Below are 22492 nucleotides of genomic sequence, written 5' to 3'. Positions count from 1 at the left end.
CGAACGAATGAATGAATGAAAAACAGGTGTGGGGACGCGGCAGTGGAAAAAACAAACTAACACCCCCATCCCCCAATCCCTCGGCTGGGCCGGCCCCCGTAGCCAGGGCCGGGGGAGGGATTCTGCTGAGCGCGGCTACCCAGAGAGCAGAAAATCATAAAATCATTAGTGGGTGTTTATCTCAAGGTGTCTGTGAGGGCTGCGGACGGCGCGGGAGGCCGGGGGGAGGGCCCGAGGAGGGGCTGCGGGTGAGGGTCGCGGTGCTTCTGTCTCCTCCAGGTCCAGGAAGGTTGGGGGGGGGGGGTGTTGCCGAACCGTGGAAGGGGGAGGAGCAGGCGTGTTTATGGCTCAGCCTCGAGGCTGGGCTTGGATGCTGCAGGGGGAGAAATAGTTGAAGGCCTTGGGAGGTTGGGGAAGAAACAAACAAACAAAAAAAACCAAGTTGGATTTTCTCCCGCCGGGTCAGGATCTGACTGTGTGAGCCCCCCGTGGGTGCTTGGTTTGGGGTGTGTTTTTTATGGTGCCGGAGCCCCGTGGAGTGTGAGCGCGAGCTGGCCGCTGTAACTTAAATCCCTTGTTTGTCCACCATTGTGACTGTTCAAAGCCATGAAGTTGTTGCTGGTTGGGTCTTTCGGGGTTGGGGCCGAGGCGGTTCCCCCTGGCTGCAAAATGAATGAGTACACTACAGGTCAAGGTTAAGGTTAAAATGACAGGCCCCTAAGGCTGCCCCCTTGGGCGCTGAGCCCAGGGAAGCTCTGGGGATGCAGGGAAATAATTCCATCGGAGCCTCTTATCTGCCTGTTAAAGTTCTTGCCTGGAAATCTCACTTTGATGTGTGTGTCTGAGCGGGCAGTTTAGTCCCGCCATTGTTTGCCAGATGGAGCGAGCCAGATCCGCCGGTGGGATCTTGTATACTTTCTTCTCCCGGCTGGGCTGCTCGGTGGGGTATGGAGGGTTGAAAACCTCTCCTTTGCTGGACCCTGGGCTCCTTTGATGGCAAAGGTAATTATTAAACAGGTCATTTGAAAACAAAAGCCAACAGCTGAAATTCTGAACCTTCCCCCCCTTCCCTCGGCCCCCCTCTGGCTCTTGACCCCCCCCCCCCAACCCTCCTCTACCTGCCCTCTGCCCCCCACTCCCTAGCCTGTCTTGCGCTTCCAAGGCTGGAGGTGAGAGAAACCGGCCTTGTTTTTCCAACCCTTGGCCCTCAGCCCCAGGCAGCCCCCTGGCTGATGTGCCGGCTACCATTCAAACCAGGATGATGACTCAGGCTGTGGCTGTGTGGGGCCTGGGTGGGTGCTGGGAGGAGGGGGCATTTGGGGGCTTCTTAGAAGGGCAGCAAAGAGCCCCTCCCTCTGCCCCTCACCTTCTGTGTAGGGACTGGCCCTCTTCAGCCCCCACCGCAGGGTCCAGTCTAGAGGACTCACAGACATGCTGGGAGGGGGGAGCGGGAGGGGGGGAAGGAGGTGGGGGGAGCAGTGAGCCCCTGCTGACTTGTCGGACCACAGAATTGAGTCCTGAGTCCCCCTTCTCTGTCCCCTGCTGGAGGCAGCTGGTCTGTGGCCCAGGTGACCAGTCCAGGCTCCAGATGACTCAGAGGTCAAAGGTCATCCCCCGTCTCCAGGGTCTGGCTCCAGAAGGTGCTTGCCTCTTCTGCACTCTGGGCCGGAACACTGCCTTCAGGTTGCCCCTAGCCCTTCACTGCCTGAGTGACCGTGACCGTGACCGTGACCATGGCAGGGTCCCTTTCCTCCTCTGGCTCTCCTTCTGTCTGTAATGGAGACAGCACCATCTGGCCCCCTGCTTCTCCCAGGGCTGCCGTGTGCAGCATGGAATGATTGTGGCCGTTGGCTTTTTAGCAAGTAGAAGGGGTGTTGGGTGTGGATGTGTGATCGAAGCTATTTTCAATAAAAAGTCCTCCAGGGCAAACTTTTGCTCCTTTTTGATTCTTCCACCAGCCCCTGCCCCCAAGTGGTGGCCCATAGCCCTGTCGTTTGCCCCACCCCTCCCCCAACCTAACTTTAGCCCAAACTAGTGCAGTATAGACGCTACAGCCCCCTCCCCCAGCGTCTCTGTTAACAGATACTCCACCGCTTCCTGTAGGGTCATATCCTTGGCATGGCCTTTGGGATCTAGATCCAGAATCCTCGATCTTTACCCATTCTGGCCAATACTCTGGTCACCCACAGTTTCCTTTTCCTTCCCTTCACACCTCTGTGCTTTCGTAGTTCCGATTCTGCCCGGAAACATGCCCCTCTGCCAGTAAACTTCTGTTCACCCCTCAAGAGGTAGTGATACCACCCTGAACCTTTCCTGACATCCCCTGCCCCCACTTCTCTTTATCCCCAGCACTTAATCACTTTTTCCCTCTACTTTCCACCTGGGTGGAGGGTTGGGGAAAGACGTCGCATTGGCAGGGACCCCACTCTGGGTGGGGGTGCCGCTGGATCTCAGAGATGCCGAGATACCCTGCCCCTCCCTCTTCCGAGCCCAGAGCCTGATGGGAGAGAAGGAAGACACAGTTACAATAGAGCAAGGTGGAGTCAGGGAAGGGGGTCAGGTGGGGTAGCAGACAGGCCTGCGGGAAGCCTGGGAGGCTCCCTGCAGGAGGCGGCATGGGACCTTAGGGCTTTCAAATAGGAGTTAGCCAGGCGGGAAGGGGATCCTAGTCCGAGTTCCTGCACACGCCGGTCCACCGCTCCGCGAATTGGGTTTTTACACCTCCTCTGCAAAGAAGGAGTCTGAGGCTCAGAGGTCAGGTGGCTTGCTCAAGGTCACGCAGGTGAAGTGGCAGAGGCAGGATTCGAAGCCGCAGCTTTCTGGCTGAAGCCCAGAGACTTGCTATTCCAGGTTCAACAGTTAGGTCCAGCTCTCCTGTGGGGCGCACGCTGTTCCAGAGCCTTTAGGAGCACAGAGCCCAAGCCCTAGGCTTCCTGTATCCCTTCCGCCCTGCCCCTGTGGGCCTTTTCTCTCCCAGGAATGCTCACCGCTCGGCTCGGCTCGCCGCTGGTCACCTGCCACCTCCACTTGGCACTTCCACACCGCCCCGTTCAGGTGCTCCCTCCCTGTTCAGCCGTCGTCCTGCACAGCGTATTGTTGGCTTCTTTCTCTCCCACCCAGACGCCAGCCTTACCCTCAGGAAGTTTTTTGAGAGTCGTTTTACTCACTACTTCCCTCCACCCCCACCCAGTACCAGAGATACTGGAGCAAACCTTTGATTTCACCCTCCCTTACCAAGAGGTACAGATGCCGGGTTTGGAGAAGGAAGGCGGCTTGCTCAAGGTCACACAGCTGGGAAGAGACAGAATTGGGATTTGAACCAGGTCCTTTCTCCGCTGTGCTCAGCACACTGCTTTGTAGGCACTTAGTAGCTGCCTGTTTGATGGATGTCCAACTCCTGCACAGAGTGACCCAGATTTCAGCCAGTCCCGTCGGAGTGCCCTGGGGGCTGAAAGAGGCACCTGGAGAAGCGAGACCCAGCGCCCCCTGCCCCCTGCCGAGGTGTAGGGCAGCATCTGGGTATGGCTGGATCCCGCCCACGGCACCGCGCGGGAGGGCGAGACCCTGAGTGAATAAAATCAAGGCCATCCACGGAACTTCTCTGCCTTCCCGGTAACCTGGGGCTCTGCAGCCCAGCTGAGGGCTCACTGCAGCCCTGCCCGCCCCTCCCCAGCCTCACCTGTCCCGGCCTCAGCCACAGAGATTATTTCTCCTGCGTGCACGCGCGTGTGCACGCACACACGCCCTATGGCCCAAAGCCTCAGACCTTTGTTCTGTCTGCCCGGGATGTTATTCTTTACCCTTCCCCCTTCCTCCGCCGGCTCATTCTTTTTAGATTCCATTTTCACCTCACCTCCTCCAAGAAGTCTTCCCTGAGTGCACAAGCCGAGCTTAGACCCTTCCTTCGCGACGATGGGCTTGATCTCAAGAAGGTCCCAGCCGCGAGATATCAGCAGGCTGCTTTGGGCTGCAGATAACAAAAAGCCTTGACTTCTCTGGCCTAAATAAGAAGTGTGTGTGATAAGAGGTTGGGAGTCAGGGCTGCTCTAAGGTTAATAACTTAAAGGCTTGATGATGTCCTCAAGGACCCAGGTCTCCCCGTCTTTGTCTTTGGCCATCCTTGGCATGACGGTGTGGCTCCCTCTGGAATGGCCGGGGCAGCTGCAGGCTTTATTGGCAGCTCAGGAGGAAACCGAAGGGAGGGAAAGGCCCCTTGCCTCCAGAATGTCTCTGAGAAACCTCTCCAGGAACACCTCCCAGCCCCGCTCTGCTCCTGCACCGACTCCTGGAGCAGAACTGGGTCACATGAACAGGCCTGCACCAGTCACTGCGCAGGGGATGAGACCATCGCAGACCAATCAGGATCCATCACTGCAGGAGGGGCCCACCGCCTGGGGGCTCAGGGCCAGGGGAAGGTGGAAGCCCACCAGTGTCCTGTAGGACTCAGATTTGCTCTCCGCGGCCCTGTAAGGCAGAGCTGGGGTCCACTGATGAGTATATAGCGAAAACTGTGACCGCTCCAAGTCGGAGTTGGAATATTCCCATTCTACAGATGAGGAAAGCAAGGAACACACAGAAGGGGCAGGGCTGGGATTTGAACCCAAGAAGGAAGGCGGTAAAAGCTGTCCTGATGACCAGGCAGCCAGGCCTAAGGGCCCGCCGGCTTGGATGCCCCGTCCCCAGGGGCCACTTAGCAGAGGTGCCGCTGAGAGGTCACAGCAGCAGAGGGAGGACAGGGGCAAGGTCATCATCCTGAGATGCATTCAGGTGGCAGGAAGCTGTAAGACCCCCTCCACACCCCCCCCTTTTTTTTTTTTTGCCCATAAAATGCTCTTATCTTTAAATTCCACCCAAGGAAGTGCATCTCATTCGACTGGCAGAAAAAGCGCCCAGGTGAGTATGTGGTAAGCAGGTGCCCACAAAAACCCACACCGCCCACCTGGGCCAGACCCACAGCCTGCAGGTGTCGGGTGCGTTCTGACCTGTGCGCACCCGTTCGTGTTGCTGCCTGTGGGAAATCTTGCCGACAAGCCATAGTGAGCGCTGAAGATTTAAGAGGCATTTCTAGGAGGGGTGCCTGGGTGGCTCAGTCGATGAGCATCTGACTCCTAATATCGGCTCAGGTCGTGATCTCACAGTCGTGGCATTGCGGCATACAGATAGATAGATAGATAGATAGATAGATAGATAGATAGGCAGGCATATATAGGCATATAGATAGATAAATAGATAGACAGATAGATAAATTTTAAAAGGAGGCATCTCTAAGAGAAAAGCTCAAAATTGCAAAAAGTCCATCCAAAGCCCTCATCGTTTTCCTGAGTGCCTTGGGCTGAGGCCACCACTTGCTTGCAGTTTAGGGAAAGGTGGGCTAGCAGCGGTGTCCGGGCCTGGGACCAGGCACCTCGGGTGGCATCCCAGCGCTGCTGCCTCCTGGCTGTGTGACCTTGGGCAAGTTGCTTGACGTCTCTGTGCTGTCAGTTTCTTACCTCTCTAACGGGAATCATGATCATGCCTACTGGCTAGGCCGCCGTGAGGACTTAACAAGACATGACAAGCACTTCAGCGGAGTCTGGTCCACTATAAGCTCCGATGAGCGTTAGCTGAGAGAAAATGCCCTCGTTAAGCTGGCAAGTGCCAGGGCGGAGGTGGAAAAGCCCAGGGTTAGGAGACTTTTTACGGCTCCGCACATGCATACACTCTGATTCTAGCAAGTGGAGATTCTGTCACTGCTCTCCAGGAACCTGCCTGAGGGCCTGGGTCGCTTAGCCTCGGCAAGGGGCAGCCAAAATGCTATAGGGCCCCAGAGCTGCAAGCGGGTAAAGCTTCCTGGAGGAGACGGCACCATTTGAGCTGAGCCGGGGCAGAATGGGAGGACGGCAGGGGGTGGAGGTGTGGAGGATGCGGGAAGACAGGCAGCTGGAGGGGGTGGGCACCGGTGGGTCGGGAGGGTATGCGTGGAGAGCACGGGGTGGCCCCAGCTGCCGGGCGCCAGGTGTGGAAGGCACAGCATTGTCCTTGGCCTGCCCCACATCCAGCTGTTTGGCGTGGTCTACCTGTCCTCGCCCGTGCCCACTGCTCCCGCCATGGCCCGTCCTTCTCATCTCTCCCCTGATTTAGCCAGACGGCTCTCCCCTGGGTCCCTCCGCCTCCAGGGCTGTGCAAGTGGCGAGCACAGCCAGAGCACTCCGGGCAGGGGACACAGCACGAGCAAAGGCCTGGAGCCTGGAAGGAGAGGTGCGTGCAGAGTGCCGGCTGTGACTTGTGGTCGGTGGGACGACAACTTGTGCTTGGTGCACATGGCCGTTTCGTTCATGCAGAAACCCGGCAGCGTGCACCTGCTGTGTGCAGGGCCCAGCGGGAAACACAAACGGAGCTTCTGTCCAGTGGGGAGAAAAGGTGCATTCTCCACCCGAGATCAAGGGTGAGAAACCCAGAGGAGGGGGGCAGTGGGTCAGGTAGGGGCTGAGCGGAGGCCGTGTGGCCCCACTGGAGTCTGGTGCTGGGGCAGATGTCACGGTTCACTCTGCTTTGCTCAAAAGCCCTTCTCAGACCATCCCCTGCTTCTCCCCTGGCATCGTGAATGCTCAGTCTGATTTCCTCTGTCCCGTCTGGCTCTGTCCCGTCTCTGCAGCACACACGCCCTATTTTAGAAGCGGTAGTTGTTAAACATCCGAAATTCTTCGACGCTTTTCCCTTCCGAAGCCAGGGCTCCCCTTCATTGAAGCAGGGCCTGGATTAGCGACTTTCTTTGAACAAGCAGAAGGTGGCAGAAATGACGGTGTAAGCCTCCGAGCCTCGGACGTAAACGGATAGCTTCTGCCTGGCCGTGTCTCTCAGTCTCAGTCTCCCTGTCTCCCTCGGGTCCCTTGTTCCATGGGGGCAGCTGCCATGTCGCAAGGACAGCGAAGGAGCCCCGTGGAGGGGGGACTGAGGCCTCCCACCGACAGCGAGGCACCTTGAAAACAGACCCTGCCGCCTCAGGCAAGCCTTCCAGTGAGCACAGCCTTGGCCAGCACTTGACTGCAGCCTCCTAAGAGGTCCTCCTCCGCAAGTGCCCACTTTCCTAACCCCTAGGACCTGCGAGAGACATAGAAGTTGGACGTACTTTCAGGCCACTGAGTTTTTGGGTAATTTGTTACGCAACAAGTAACTCACACAGTGACTGCAATTTATCACCCGCACGGGGACACTTTGGAGAATGACAGGGCGCACTAAAAATAATTACCCTGGACAACAGGGCAAACCAGAATGTGTGGTCACTACAGCTTTAGTCCAGCCCGACAGCCCTCACCGGTCCTCAGACTGAACACGGATGACCCCGGGGGTTGGCTCCTGCCTCACCTCCTCCAGGAAGCCCCCCTGAGGCTGGGTGAGTGGTGTCCTGGGATCACTGGCACCTCGGGGTACAGACTAGGAGGACTGATCCCCTCTGTCCTCACTCCAGGTGCACGTCCAGGCCTTAGGACCAGCGCTCTATGGCACCGATTCATTTCTGCCCAGAGCCTGTGGGGTTTTTTCTTACGACGACCTCTGGGGGTACAAGGAACCAGCCCCGGATGGACCCGCCCGGTCCCGCCAGTGCTTGGGGCCCATTCTGATCGTCCAGCAACCAGACAGGCCCACCGAGATGTATGGCAGCTGACCGTGCACAGTTTGTTGTGAGTGCGTTCGATGAAAACGTTTAAGGGGAGGGGCGCCTGGATGGCTCAGTTGTTCGAGCGTCCGGCTCTTGATTTCGGCTCAGGTCACCATCTTGCGATTTGTGGGTTTGAGACCCGCCTAGGGCTGTGCGCTGATGGTGTGGAGCCTGCTCCGAATTCTCTCTCTCTCTCTCTCTCTCTCTCTCTCTCTCTCTCTCTGCCCCTCCCCTACTTGCTCTCACTGTCTCTCTCAAAATAAATAAACTTAAAGAACTTACAAGGGGAAACTCACCTCTAGATGCCTTACATCATCCTTGCCTTAAATGCAATATATTGGACATACTCCGACCTCTGAGCTCTATGCTTAAGATCTATGCTTAAACCCATGTTTATGGGCTTCAGTATTCATAATGTAGCCCAGAGGCAAAAGCAGCTTTGTGTCCGTCCACGGGTCACGTGTGGTACATACGTTCAATGGAATACCCGTCAGCCTTAAAAAGGAAGGAGGTTCTGACACCTGCTACACCGTGGATGAACCTGGAGGGCGTTACGCCGAGTGGAATAAGCCATTCACAAAAGGACATATAGAGTACTGCCCGATGCCACTCACATGACGTACTTAGAGCGGCCGGATGTGTAGACACAGAAAGTAGAACGACGGCTGCCAGGGCCTGGGGAGAGGGGGGGATCAGCTGGGGAGGTTGTTGTTTAGCGCGTGCTGAGTTTCTGTTTTGCAAAATAAAGAGAGTTCCGGGGAGATGTCGCACAGCGAGGTGATGCACATAACGCTACCGACCTGCGCACTTAGAAACGGTTCAGGTGGTGAGTTTTATATCACGTATGCTTTGCAAAAATTTTATGAAAAGAGAAAAAAAGCCCCAGGAGCCTGGAGAGCATGTGGAAGCCGAAGGGCTGGATGGCGGATTCAGGCCGAGGGAAGGAGCTGACATCCGGCAAGACAGCTGCTCAGAACGTGTTCTCTGTTAGCTCACTTGGTCCTCACTGTGGCCCTTATCACGTAGGTACGGTCACTGGCCCCATTTCCCAGAGGAGGAAACTGAGGCATCGCACGGATCAGTTCCTTGCCCCAGATCACAGAGGCCAATAAGGGAAGAGTAGGGGGTGTTTTATTTTGTTTTTCAAAGTTTATTTATTGTGAAAGAGAGAGAGAGAGACGAGCAGGGGAGGGGCAGAGAGGATCCGTAGCGGACTCTGTGCTGACAGCAGGGAGCCCGACGCGGGGCTCGAACTCACGAACCGTGAGATGGTGACCTGAGCCAAGGTCGGACGCTCAACCGACTGAGCCACTCAGGCGCCTCAGAGTAGGGTTTTTTGTTTTTTTTTTAATAACCGCTTTACTGAGATCTAATTCACATACCATGCAGTTCCCTGTCTTCAAGTTTACAACTTGGTGGCATCCACTGTGCTCACAGAGTTGTGCAACCATCACACCTGTCTAATTCCAACACATTCTCGTCACCCGCAAGAAACCACACCCGTTAAGCAGTGCCCGCCCTCCCCCCACCCTTCCCCAGCCCCCGGCAACACCCGTCTACCTTCCGTCTGTCTCTGTGCATTTGCCTCTTCTGGACATTTCTTTTCAAGGCAGTCGCACCACATGGTTCTTTGCGACCGGCTTCCTTCACTTGGCGTTCTGTTTTCAAGGCTCCTTCATGCTGTGGCTTGTGTCGGGATGCCGTTCCTTTTCACGACTGAATAATACTCCACTGTATGGCCGTGTCGCCTTTTGTTTATTCGCCCACGGATGGCCATGTGGAATGGCATGGTTTGGCCGTCATGACTAACACTGCTGTGGACACCTGTGTGCACTTGTTGGCGTCGACCTGTGTTTCCGTCGCTCTTGGGTGTTTGTGTACCTGAGAATGGGAGTAGACATCATACGCCATCGCACGGTGACTCTGCGCTTGACATTTTTGGACACGATTTCTCTAGAGTTTCTTTCCTTATTTTGAGAGACAGAGAGCAGGGGAGGGGCAGAGAGGGAGAGAGAGTCCCAAGCAGGCTCCACACTGCCAGCACAGAGCCCGAGGCGGGGCTCGAACCCACCAACAGTGAGATCGTGACCTGAGCCCAAATCAAGAGTCGGGTGCTCAACCGACCGAGCCCCCACCAGGTGCCCCTGTGCACTGAACATTTTGAGGAAACACCGGGCTGTTTTCCGCACCAGCTGTACCTTGTAACATACCTGAGGTGTGGGGATTTGAACCTGGGGCCGCTGGCTGTGGAGTCACCAACTACCACATGAGCTCAGTGTGGGGAGGAGCCTGGAGGCCCTTACTGGGTGACGACGGCCGAGGCTGCCGAACTTCAGAGCCACTCTGTTGCTTTGTGGGCAAACAGGATTCTGGGGAAATGATAGCCTGCGTAAACGCCTAGCCTGCGGCCGGCCCGTCCCATAGTCCTTCTGGTCCCGAGCTGGCGGGAAGTTGGGGTCACCTGCGTGGTCACACCCGTGAGTGGAGGTGAGGACGTGTCCTGTATGGGTTCCGGTGCCTCCTGGGGCCCTCAGAGACTGCTCTGGTTGTCACCGGTCTTGAACAGGTGTTTGCTGGAGGGGTGAGCTTCTGGAGGGTACATCGGCCCTGGGGTGGCCACACCTGGGGGGGAGGGCCCCGGTGAGGTGTCCGTGGAGGAGAGCGGCCCCCTCTCTGACCCAGCCTAGGCTGTAGCCACCTGATCTGAGCTGGGGGCTGCCAGGAGATGACCAGGGAGGGAGGGAGCCAAGGAGGGAGGGCGAGTGAGGTCAGCCCTCCCTCTGCACAGGTGCTGATTTTCAAGGTAGGGTTAATTTTCCCTCAAAGGCTGGCTCTCCCCTGAAACCAGGCCGGGCCTCCTGGACGCTCCCCTGGACTTTCCCCTCCACTGTCAGGGCCTCAGCCTTCCTTTAGATCCCTTCCCCACCCCATGGTTGACTCCCTTTCCTGAGCAGCAGAGGCAGCGGGTGAAATTTGTTCTCAAAGTTCAGTGTTTTTCCTTCAGAGCTCAAAAGTCACCAATGCGGTGACCGATCTGGGGAATTTACAGCAGACAAAGCTTAACCTCTGCGATCTTTCTGAAGCGCCTACTATGTACCGGGGCTTTGCGCCATTCACCCCCGCCACGGCTCCGTGGGCAGGAGAGGGGCCCACCCCAGTAACCCGCCCCAGGTCACACAGCAGACACGTAGCAGATCGGGGTTCGGGCGGGCTCCCCTGCTCCCAGCCCTTCCCTGCCTGGGCCCCGCTTCGCTCATGCCCGCTCTTAACTCCGCACGGAAGATCTTACTCGAGTGGCCGCTTCTCTGGGACGTGCCTGCCACGGTCAAGAAAACGGGTTTTCACTCCTGGGTCTGTCGCTTGATCAGCGGTGTGACCGCAGGCAGGTTGTCGGGAGCCACCCCCCGGGGCTCAGTGGCCTCACCTTTAAAATGGGCAGCACGGTAATCAACCTCTTTGGGTTGTGGCGACGAAATTTTAGGTCGAGGGCTCAGGCGCCCAGTGCGTGGCGAGCTGGTTATCCGTAGGAATTCAGCGGATGTTTATTGAGGACCCTGAAGGGGGCAGCTGCACGGAAATCTGATCCCTTCCCGCACACGTGTTGCCTGCTCTGGGGCCGAGTGTGGCCCTGCCACCTGAGTCCCGGGCCCCGGCCCTGCCCCGGGGTCCTCGTCTAGAACACGGGTCAGCTGGTGGCATAAGGCAGCCTGGGGAGGTTCTGCCCAGGTGAGGGCAAGCGTCACAAAAGGCCCAGCCTGACAAGGGCAGGGGCTGTGTTTGCAATCACAGGTGGCCTTGAGCATAGGGACTTTCCCGTGCCCATCCCCCCTGGGGTTCCCTGCACGGCCTTGACCCCTCTCCGTCGTCTTCAGGATGCAGACAGAGTCCTGCGTGTCCACACTGCGTGGTTTGTGGGCGAGTCTAAACGTGGCGTCAGAGGCCTCGGGATGGGTACAGAGCTGTCACCCTGGCTGTGTGAGCCGTGACAGCAGGGAGGAGCCCCACTGACTCCTGTTCTTCTCAAGGGTCAGAATTTGGAGCCTGCAGGAGAATCTGGAACACTGCCATGGAGCTGTGGGTCGGGGGAAGGTTTCAGAAGGCTCCTTGGACTCTTGCCTCCCTTAACCGCCTCAGGGGTGAGACTGGGTTGGGGTGAGACTGGGTCCGGGCACTGAGGGACGGGAGATGGCCCCGGCCCTCCCATCCGGGAGCTGGGACCTGTCCCTGATTCTTGTCTCCCCGTCCCATGGCTCGGCCCCAGGCAGGTGCAGCTCTGAGGTGGGGGGAGGGCTCCATGGTGAACTGTCTGGGAGAACTCGTTTGCACCCACCACGGCTGGATGCCCTCCCCCCCCCCCAGCTCAGCAATCCTTTGGGGACAGGTTGCCCACCCAGAATGTCACAGATGGGAGCGAGGGGACCAGAGGGGTTGCAGGGGTCACCTGTAAATGACAGGCTGCCGTATCAGCTCCCGGAGCCAGGCCTCCGCAGGCCCCCGGTGGGTGGCCCAGATGTCAGGAGGACCCGCGCTTGAAGGCAGTGAAGCCACGTTTCTTTTTTTATCTGTTCTTTCTAAATACTCTTCAGAGTAGCTCTATTCAGAGTGATCTCCCCCCCCCCACCCCCCCTCAGCTTCCCTCTGGCCATTTCCCTCCCCCAGCCCTTCAGTCCAAATTAGCCTGGTTTAACCGCCTGTAGTCAGGTTCCCCTGGAAAACAGAGAAGGTGCTAACAGGGCTGTTCACAGGGTTAGTGTGGTCACACAGATCAAGGGCTCAGTGGGTGCCTGGTCCGGAGCCCAGCGCGGTCAGGGTCACGGGACCTGGAGGCGGTGGCATTTGTAAGATCCCACGTGTCCCCCTGTGCCGTGGGCCTGCTTTGCATTTGTGCTGCTAGAATGTCCCAGAAAAGTCAAAGCATTGGGAAAACGCCCTGTGCTAACGCCCCAAGGAGTGCTTGTTCCCAAAAGCCGGGACCCCTGAATCCTCCCATAGAGTAAAGGTTCTCGCATCACCCCCACCCCCGCCCCACAAAGAGCCGTCTGTCCCTGTGAGGGCAGGTTTCCTCCACACTTCGCCCCTGCTCCCGCAAAGGAGGGCCCCGTGGGAGCAGCTCAGGTGAGCATGTCTCTGGGAAGCCTGTTCTGCAGCCTCCCGAGGGCTCATCTGCACCTCGAGGGGCATCAGGCCCTTTGGACGGTGGCTGGGGAAGGCAGGGCCTGCACAGGGGGGAAGGTTCTCCCTTTCTGTCTGTGACTTCCTTATACCTGGCCCTTGAGGCTTCCTCCTTCCTCACCAGCTCACAAATGGGTCTGGATGCCAAGCCTATGCTGAGTGCTGGTTCCATGGGGGCTCGGACCCCAGCCCCGGAGTTGGGGACAGCCAGGTGGGGGTAGACAGCTCTGTAAACCCTTAATCACACCGTAGTCTGGAGAGAAGGACGTGCTCGAGCACAGGGAAGGAACAGCATGCGCAAAAGCACAGAGGCCTGGGTGGTGCAGCCCATCGTGTGCTGGGGCAGCATGGGGGCTGGAGGGAATGGCCAAGGGTGAGGGTATGAGGGGAAGACAGTGTGGCCACGGGAGCTGAGGGGGTCTTCCCAGGCTCTTTGGTTGGGATCCATTTGTCGGCCTAATCCCAGGGCCAAAGAAAGCTACCAGGGCGGGAGGGCAGACAAGGAAGAGGACAGCTGGGGGCAGGGCCCGGTAGGAAAGGAAGTGAGAGAGAATAAGGTGTGGAAAATAGACACTAGCAAAATCAGGATTTCGAACTGTGGCTCAGGCCATGATCTCTCAGTTCATGAGTTCGAGCCCTACATCCGGCTCGCTGCTGTCAGCACAGAGCCCTCTTTGGATCCTCTGTCCCCCTCCTTGGCCGTCTATACCCAGGAGAGTTGAAAGCAGGATTTCGAAGAACTCTTTGTACACCCGTGCTCCTAGCAGGCTGTTCACAGCAGCTGAAATATGGAAGCAACCGCGGCTCCACGAAGGGATAAGCAGAATGTAGTCTGTGCACACGATGGAATATTACACAGCCTTCAACAGGAAGGGGACACTTCCTTCCTGCCCCAGCACATGAACTCCGGGACATTATGCTCAGTGGCATATACCACACGATTCCACTCACGTGAGGTGCTTAGAGTGGCCAGATTCATAGAGACAGAAAGCTGGGTCATGGGTGCCAGGGATTGGGGGAGCGGGAACGGGGAGATCCTGCTTTAGGGGTACAGAGTTTGAGTTGCACCAAATGGACTCTTGGGATGGTCGGAGGTGATGGCCACACAGCAATGCGAGTATGTTTGTTACCGCGGAGCTTAAAAATGGTTAATAGGGCAAACTTTGTGTTCTGTGCATTTTAATACGATAACACATATAGAATTGCAATGCAGAAATGCACATGGGGGGCGCCTGGGTGGCTCAGACGGTTGAGCGTCCAACTGTGGCTCAGGCCATGATCTCTCAGTTCATGAGTTCGAGCCCTACATCCGGCTCGCTGCTGTCAGCCTGTCAGCACAGAGCCCTCTTTGGATCCTCTGTCCCCCTCTCTCTGCCCCTCCCCTGCTTGTGCTCTCTCAAAAATAAATAAACATCTAAAAAATGCATACAGAGTAACAGCAGCAACCAATCCATGTTAGCGAGAATAAGAAGAAAATCGAGGCGCAGGGGAGGGGGTGGCTGGAGGGAGAGGACTGTCCTGGGGTCTAGACAGACGTGAGTCTGAATCTCCTCTGTGCCGCCCGTATCCGTCTGCTTGGGCTGCAGTAACAAATACCACAGACCAGGCAGGAGGAAGAACAGACTGATTTCTCACACTTCTGGGGTCTGGAAGTCCATGATCAAGGTGCCCGCCTCTGCTGGTCCCCGTGAAGCCTTACAGATGGCCGCCTTCTCCCTGTGTCCTCATGCGGCCCTTCCTCGGCAAGCGAGATCTTTCTCTTTCTTTTATGAGGATGCTAATTGCACCCTAGGGGTCCCACCCTCGTGACCTCACGTAAACCCGATCATCTCCCAAAGGGCCGTCTACATTGAGGGGTCAGGGCTTCAACGCAGGAACTCACAGGGAGACACGGGCATTCAGTCCATAGCACCCCTGGAGAATTCTTTCGCTTAAGTAAATCACTGTTTTCTTTTCTGGAAGGTGGGGGTGCTGCTGCTGCCCGCCCCCAGGGTATTGTGGGAAACCCGTTGTTCGTGTGCGTCCATTGCCCAGACACCCAGCAGGTGTCTCAGCAGACCTCAAGCGTCGCATGCCGTCTGGAGATCTTGGGATACCTCCCTCATTTGTGGTTCTCCCGGGCTCACCCAGCAGCTCTACTGGGAGCCCTGCAGGGAGAGAAGGCAGAATGCGCCAGGGTCAGCTTTAGGATAATGGGTCATTTGGCCTGTTAGGTGGGTCAGGGTCAGAGTCCCCTGGACCAGAGGGCTACAGATGGGAAAGAGGTGGTGCACCCGTCTGGGAGAGGCAGGGAGCCCCATCCATTCTCCTGGCATCAGGTCATGGCCAGGATGTCCCTGGGCTCCAGGTGAGAAATGACTGCCGGGGTCACGGTGCAGGTACACGGCGGGCTCCTGACGCCATGCCCCTAACTGCTGAGCCCCTCCCTCCCGTACCCTCTCGGCGCACCCCAACGTTACGCCCCTGCCTTTGCAACTCACCCCGGTCCTACCTCCTCCTGCAGGAAGGCCTCCTCACCTCACTGCTTTGTTTTCTCATTTGTAATTTTGGGGTAGATAACAAAGTCACAACTTGTCATTCCAAAGAGACGCAAAGGTGCCCAGCGATAGCTCCCTCCCTCGCTCCCCTGTTCTTCAGCCACGTGGCTCCTGCCCCACCGACGACGACGGGGTTCGTGGGGACTCTTGGGGAGATAAATATATGTAAACTTGCGTCTGTGGTATTTTCCCTCGTTTTTCTTTGCTTTCGTAGCATAAATTGGTATTAAGCCACGCTCACCGCCCCCCGTTCCGCACTGGGTCTTTCAGCTGACCCTCCCCTTAGCAGAGATTTCTGCCAAAGTCCCGTCCCTCCTTTTAACTCTTACGCCATCAGCCACAGAACAGGTGACTGTCGTGTCTTCAACCTGTCCCCCGCTGGTGGACACTCGTTCCCAGCCCTCTTTGTTGTTGTTGTTGTTGACAGTTAATGCCATAACATACCATTCGGGACACGGACCTCATCTTGCTTGGGACTGTGTTTGCAGGCAAAGGTCTAGAAGCTAAGCGGTGGGTCAGAGCATCTGTGTGCGGGGGAGGTCCTCACGCGGCCCCTCCAGAGAGAGGTTCTAGTTCAGACTCGCATCACGGTGTCGCGGGCCTGCCCCTCACTGTCTTGGTGCCCATCGAGCCTTCAGACAGCCTGCTGGTTGAAAGTGCCCCCTTTATGTCCTCTTCCATTCTGGGGGTGCCTGAGTGTGCGTGCACATGCATGTGGGCCCTGAGGTGCCTGGTCACCTTCTTGTTGGGGGCTCTTTGCCACCGTTCACCTTAACCTCCCCCCCCAGCTTGCAGGACCCCGTGGGCTGCAAGAACCTTGGAGTCTTCCCCACCCTATCCCACCCCCAGCCCCTGCGCACCCAGCCGGAAGTCAGCCCGCAGAGTGAAAGCCCCGATTTTATTTGCGCCTGTTGTGTGGGTATTGGCTTATCCGGATGGCCAGCTCTCCCTCTGTCCCCCCGACGTGCAGGTGAAGGCAGCTGTCTGTCCACCAGGCCCTGCGGCCCAGGCAGTAGACCCACACTCAGCCATCCCCGGTGTACCCAGCCCTCAGAGCTGGGTCCCTCCACCCAGGGAACACCCGCTTCCCGGATCCTGGGCTCGCTCTCTCCTCCACGACCGTTGGAGACTGTCCCAGGTACCAGGACCCCAGCCGTCCCACCCTCTTGCCGAACTTAACTGATTGAGAGGCTTCAGGCTCTGGGACCGGCTGGGCCCGAGCAGCACCCTGCCCGGGGCCTGCATGGAGTGAAAGCTGTCCCCAGAGGTGACGGGTGCCACACCCCCATAGAAGCACCTTCCCACCCCAGGGCGGTGAGTAGGCAGCTTCTGGCCCCTTTCACCCCCAGGGGGCTCACTCCTGCCAAAGATGATCAGCGCTGGGGTCACCCACCTCCTGCGCAGTTAGAGAAGACGATGCCACAGAGGGTCTGACCTCTGGGGCCCAGAGGGTCTACTGACAGCCCCCACAGACCACTTACCTGTCACGCGTGGCACATTCTGTCCACTTACCAGCTCATAGCCTTTGGCAGGGCACTGACCTCTCCGAGCCTCGGTTTCTTCATCTGCAAGATGGGACGATAATGCCAACTCGGCCGGCTTGGCCATTTTTACGCCACTTTCTAGACTTTCTCTCCTTTTTTCTGTCACCACTGTCTCCCTCACTTTCTCTATCTCCGTGACTTCGGCAAATTGAACGCGGCCCCGGGGATGTTGGCCATAGCCAAGTAAGAATTCTAGTAAAAGTGAGCAATTTGTCCCAAAGCCCGTGGAAAGCCCTCAGGGCCTAGACCTCCTCCCCAGGGGGCAGAGCCGGTTGGCCGCTGGACTGTCACCAAGTGCTCAGGGCAGCTCCGAGAGGCGATGACAGGCGTAAACCGGGCACAACCAGATGCAGTGTCCTTGGGGAGGCAGCGCCGGGGAGGTTAGGCTGTAAGGGGGGACCTGGCTCCGGGGCGGGGGGGTTTGCATGTGTCAGTTTTAGGCCCCAGTCTTGACTCGAAGCCAGTATGCAGTTAGCTAGAGTGCGGGGGGCCGTGAGGCAGCTGGGGCGTGGGGCTTGTAGGTGGGTTTCAGCTCTTTTGACCCCCAGGCCAGGTGCCTGAACATTCTAGAAAGCTCAGGGGCGCCTGGGTGGCGCAGTCGGTTAAGCGTCCGACTTCAGCCAGGTCACGATCTCGCGGTCTGTGAGTTCGAGCCCCGTGTCAGGCTCTGGGCTGATGGCTCAGAGCCTGGAGCCTGTTTCCGATTCTGTGTCTCCTTCTCTCTCTGCCCCTCCCCCGTTCATGCTCTGTCTCTCTCTGTCCCAAAAATAAATAAACGTTAAAAAAAAAAAAAAAAAAAAAGAAAGCTCAGGGGCCAGTGACCTCAGTCCACGTGGTAAACGAAGCCTCGCTCTGACTGGGCCCACCTGGGGAGAGCAGACTGCCAGGGAGGCTGGAGACAGGGTGTCACATCCGCCCCTCTCCTGTCCCCACCCACAGGCCTTGCCCCCATCATTTGGGTAAGTGCTGTCTTCCTGGGGGAGAAGGATAGCACGTTGAGTCCCTAGTTGTTGGCTGCTCTGGGCAGGACCAAGCCTCGCATCGCGGGCCCCACTTTTATTTCATGGATTTGGAATTGAACCCCAAAAAGAAAGGACTGGCCGTGGTGCACGGTGGTCACACCAGTCCCCCAGGGTATGGAGCAGGCCCCGGCCCCAGGGCCCTGCGGGTGGTGTCTACTAAGAGACGTCAGGAGGGCTGTTGCAGCTAAGACACGGGGGTGGCGAGGAGGGAGCGGGGCACGGCCTCAGCTCCTTCTCCCTCCGTGTGATCACGTGTTCCAGCTTCACACACTGTGCTGGGCGCTTCCCAGGGACCCCCTTTCTGCCCTCTTGTCCTTGAGGGTGCAGCATAGAGACCCCATGGGTGGGGTCCCCTCTGGGAAGCTCCCCCAGCTTTGTTCGCCCTTGACGTGGCTCCCCCCCATTCACGGCTGTGGGCCAAATGCCCGTGTCCCCTAAGACTCATGTGCCGACACCCTAATCCCAAATGGGGACAGTATTTGGAGATCAGGCCTTTAGGAGGTAGTTAAGGTCAAATGAGGTCAGAAGGGTGGGGCCCTGACCCAGAAAGATTAGTGTTCTTGTAAGAGGTGACACCAGGGAGTTCGCAGTCTGCCTCCAGCCTCCAGAACTGGGCGAGATCAGTTTCTGTGTTTTAAGCCGCCCAGTGGCTGGTGCTGTGTTAGGGAACTCTGTGCCCTCTGTGTCCCCCACGCCACCCCTGCCCTCCCAGGCCCTGGCAGTGAGGACCAGTGGAAGGAGCCCAGGCTCTGGGCTTGTTCAGACCCTCTTCCTTCGCTGACGGGACTGTGTCCTAAGCCTCAGTGTGCCCACCTTGGTAATGGGAGGGGGAAGAGCGAAGCAGGAGGTCAGGCCCCAGAGGCACAGCAAACAGTTTTCCTGCCCTTTCTTCATGGCTCAAGGCTGAGCTCCTTGGGGGTACCTGGGGGGCTCAGGCGGTTAAGCGTCCGACCCTTGATTCCGGCTCAGGTCATGATGTCGCGGTTCATGAGGTCGAGCCCTGTGTCAGGCTCTGTGCTGACAGTGCAGAGCCTGCTTGGGATTCTCTGTCTCCCTCTCTGTCTCTCTCTGCCCCTCCCCTGCTCTCTCAGAATATTTATTCTCTCAGAACAAATAAATAAACTTAAAAATTGTTTAATAAAAAAAGAAAAGCTGGGCTCATTTCAAGTGCTCAGGGTCAATGTCCGTCTTCTCCCAGGAGCTCAGCAAACATCAGAAGGACTTTCTGGGGACACTAGTGAGTGCTGTGTCCCTGAGGGCCTTGCTGACATTCCTGACATCACGGAGCCAGGATGGAACCCGAGCCTGGAATGGTCCCGGTGCTGACTGGGGGTGGGGGGGTGGGGGGGAGCGGTTAACCACAGGGGAAGATCAGGGACCGGGGTGGAGGCTGCTGGCGTTCGAGCGAGTGGGGGACCGAAAAGTCCCAGAACTGCACCATCCGCATTGGTAGCCTCTAGCCACATGTGGCTGCGCAAACGCAAATTAATTAAAATCAAATCAAATCACGGCTTCCTCAACCGCACCAGCCACATCTCAAAGGGCTCAGTGGCCACGTGTGGCCAGTGGCTATCGAACTGGACGGCGTGGGTGCAGGACGTTTCCGCTCTCCAGGAAGCTCTCCCAGGCGGCGCGGTTCCAGATCTGCTTGGACTGAGGTTCTTCTGCTTCCCGCTCGGGCACCACCACCTCCAGGATGCCCTCCCTGAGCTCCCGACTCCCCAGCGTCTACCTGTTACCTGTCTCTGCTTATTCCCTGAATCCCGTCCCCCCCCCCCACCGCCTTATATAAACACATCGTCACCCACAGCAAACAGCACTGGGCCCGTGGAACCGTGGTGGACAGGCCACGCGTTCTGACTCGAGGAGTGCCAAGGTACAGCCCAAAGCTCAGAGAGGCACAGGACATACCTGGGGTCACCCAGCTTGCTGAGAGCGGGGCCAGGAGTCAGAGCTCGTGCTCCTTCCTGACTCCCAACTGAAGACCCTTGCAGGGGGGTGACAGGCGAGGAGACCCTGAGCTGTGCCTTCCCAGGCTCTGGGCTTGGGCACCGGCGAACTGCAGAGGGAGGCAGGCCGCTCAGAGCAGCGGGCTGCCGAGACTCCCACTTAGTGTCCAGAGCTGGCACATTGGAGCAGGCCGCTTGCTTTGATCTGGTTTACATTTTTGCTCCACCTGCTCCTGACCCCAACCTCAGAGGCCACCCGGGGAGCTCTGAGCCCCCTCGGTGCTCCAGGCGCAGACCCCACGAGCGATCATATACACGGGCACCCCTTGCCATCCAGGAACTTGACTCCCCCCTCCCCCACCCAAACCCAAGACCCTTGAGAACTTTTAGGGGTCTGGGAAGGAAAAGGCGGTATTTGTAAGCCAGACGTGTTTTCTTCGGCCCACCCGGTGTGTTTTCAAAACATTTAAACGCGGAGAGAGATCACAAAACGCCGGATTTCCGTCTTCTCTGGAAAAATTGGAAGACCTTGTGATCCAGGACCCACAGGGTAATAGGTTATCAGAGCTGAGTGGCGGCTGACTCCCCTTTCAGCAGGGAAGGAGCCTCCCCACCGCCCAAGGCAGCCTCGATCCTTTCTGCTTCCTGCCCCCCACCCCCGCCCCCGCCCCCCGCCAGACCAAGTGCCGGACCCACTGGTCATCGTGTTATCACCAACCAGTTTCTTGGGTCCAGAAAAACACGTCTCTGTTCTTCTTTCCCAAAAGTGCAAGGAAGGAAACAGGCTGAGAAGGAAAACCTGCTTCTTGGTGCAACTGGTGGACATTCCTGGGTGTTTGACATGCAAAGCAGGTCTTAACCCTGGTTCCCTTCACCCGATGAGCTCAGCCGCCTGCCCCTTGCGGGCCTTTGAGTGTAACCTCTGTTTTAGACATTTCCAAGCTCTTCCTTGACTGAGATCCACCCCCACCCCCGTCCTCCTTCTCCATCCCACCCCCGCTTTGTTTCCTGTCCCTGGGACCCCTACAGGTGCATCTGTGTGCAGCTCCTGATCTTGGGGGGCCCTCGGGCAGATACTGCTGACTTGGTCCAGACAGTGGTGGCTGGCTGGGCACAGCTCCTCGGGGCTCCTGACTGGAGGGGCACGGGAGGTGGGGGTCCGCCTAGGTGCCTGTCTGACATGGCCAAACTCAACGGGCTTCCTTTCCTGGGTCCTGCGTCCCAGAATCCCCCGGGGTCCCCGCTGTGGGCTGCGACGGATGGAGCCTGAGCCCAGTTCCCCCCACCTGAGGGAAGACGGGACCCAAGCAGGAGCAGAAACTGCACAGGGACATTGTGGGGGACATGCAGGAATGACTCTCCATGCTACCAAAGTGGGCTGCTTAAAACAGACCCAATCTGTTGCCGTCACCACCCCCCCAACCCCGCCTCAGAGGTTTCAAAGCTTTTTTTTTTTTTTAATTTGATCATGCTGAATGGTTTTCATTAATTCATTTAGTCAAAACTTTACCACCTCATCTGTGCCAAGTGCTGGGCTAAGGTTTTTTTTTTTTTTTACTTTTTTTTTCTTTAATTTAAATCCAAGTTAGTTACCATATAGTGTAATAATCACTTCAGGAATAGAATTTAGTGATTCATCACTTACAGACAACACTCAGTGCTCATCACAAGTGCCCTCCTTAATGCCCATCACCCATCTAGCCCAACCCCCAACAAACACCCCACCAGCAACCCTCAGTTTGTTCTCTGTATTTAAGAGTCTCTTAGGGTTTGTCTCCTCTGTTTCAAAGCTTTAAAAAAATTTTTTTTTGACGTTTATTTATTATTGAGAGACAGAGAGAGAGCATGAGCAGGGGAGGGGCAGAGAAAGCAGGAGACACAGAATCCAAAGCAGGCTCCAGGCTCCGAGCTGTCAGCCCAGAGCCCGACGACGCGGGGCTCGAACTCATGAGCGGTGAGATGATGACCTGATCTGAAGTCGGATGCTCAACCTAACTGAGCCACCCAGGCGCCCCTGGTCTGTGATACATATTGATCCCACTTTAATTTTACGTTTGTTTATTGTTTGAAGAACAGCACCCCCGTCACTGCGATCACGGCGTTGACGGTAACTGCCTCCTACCCATGCTTACCTTTCCCTTGACTTCTACTTTGGTCCCATGTATGTATCTGAAAAAGGCCATCTGGCTGTGGGTCATCTTCTGGGCCTTGCTTTTGTTCCCACTCAACGTTGTATTACAAAGTGTAGAAGATGTTCACCTTTCCATGAGTGTAGGCGGTTCAACCACATCACCGTAAGACTATTTCCCTTCCTTGAGTTAGGGTCTCTCCATGCAGGATCCCTCTGTGTGCTGCGTCCCCTGCCTAGATCTCTTCCTCTAGGCCTCGGCTTCTGTGTCCCTCCTCTAGCCCATCCTAGGCACCCCACCCATGGGGGGGTGGGGCTTAGGCAGGTTGGAGGGGGGGTGGTCAGAATGTGCAAAGAGAGTTCTTGGGGAGAGCCTGAGCTGCTTTTGTGGAATTATGGGAATTTGGGGCCTAGGAAGCCAGCCAGGAGATTTGTTGTTATTGTTTTTTTTTTTTAATTTTTTTTTCAACGTTTATTTATTTTTGGGACAGAGAGAGACAG

General features: G+C 57.0%; 1 protein-coding gene across 2 annotated transcripts in view; it reads left to right on the top strand.

Moving 5' to 3' along the window:
• CASTOR2 (cytosolic arginine sensor for mTORC1 subunit 2) overlaps positions 1–22492 on the top strand; it is a 58301-nt gene that overhangs the window by 446 nt on the left and 35363 nt on the right. The gene's annotated exons all lie outside the window — the stretch shown is intronic.

This window comes from Lynx rufus, unplaced genomic scaffold (genome assembly GCF_022079265.1).
Source record: "Lynx rufus isolate CCGP_SWC_20201006 ecotype Redwood Valley unplaced genomic scaffold, mLynRuf1.p SCAF_27, whole genome shotgun sequence".
NCBI lineage: Eukaryota > Metazoa > Chordata > Mammalia > Carnivora > Felidae > Lynx > Lynx rufus.
The sequence above is the reverse complement of the archived record's forward strand: the minus strand, read 5'-3'. Positions and strand labels throughout refer to the sequence as shown.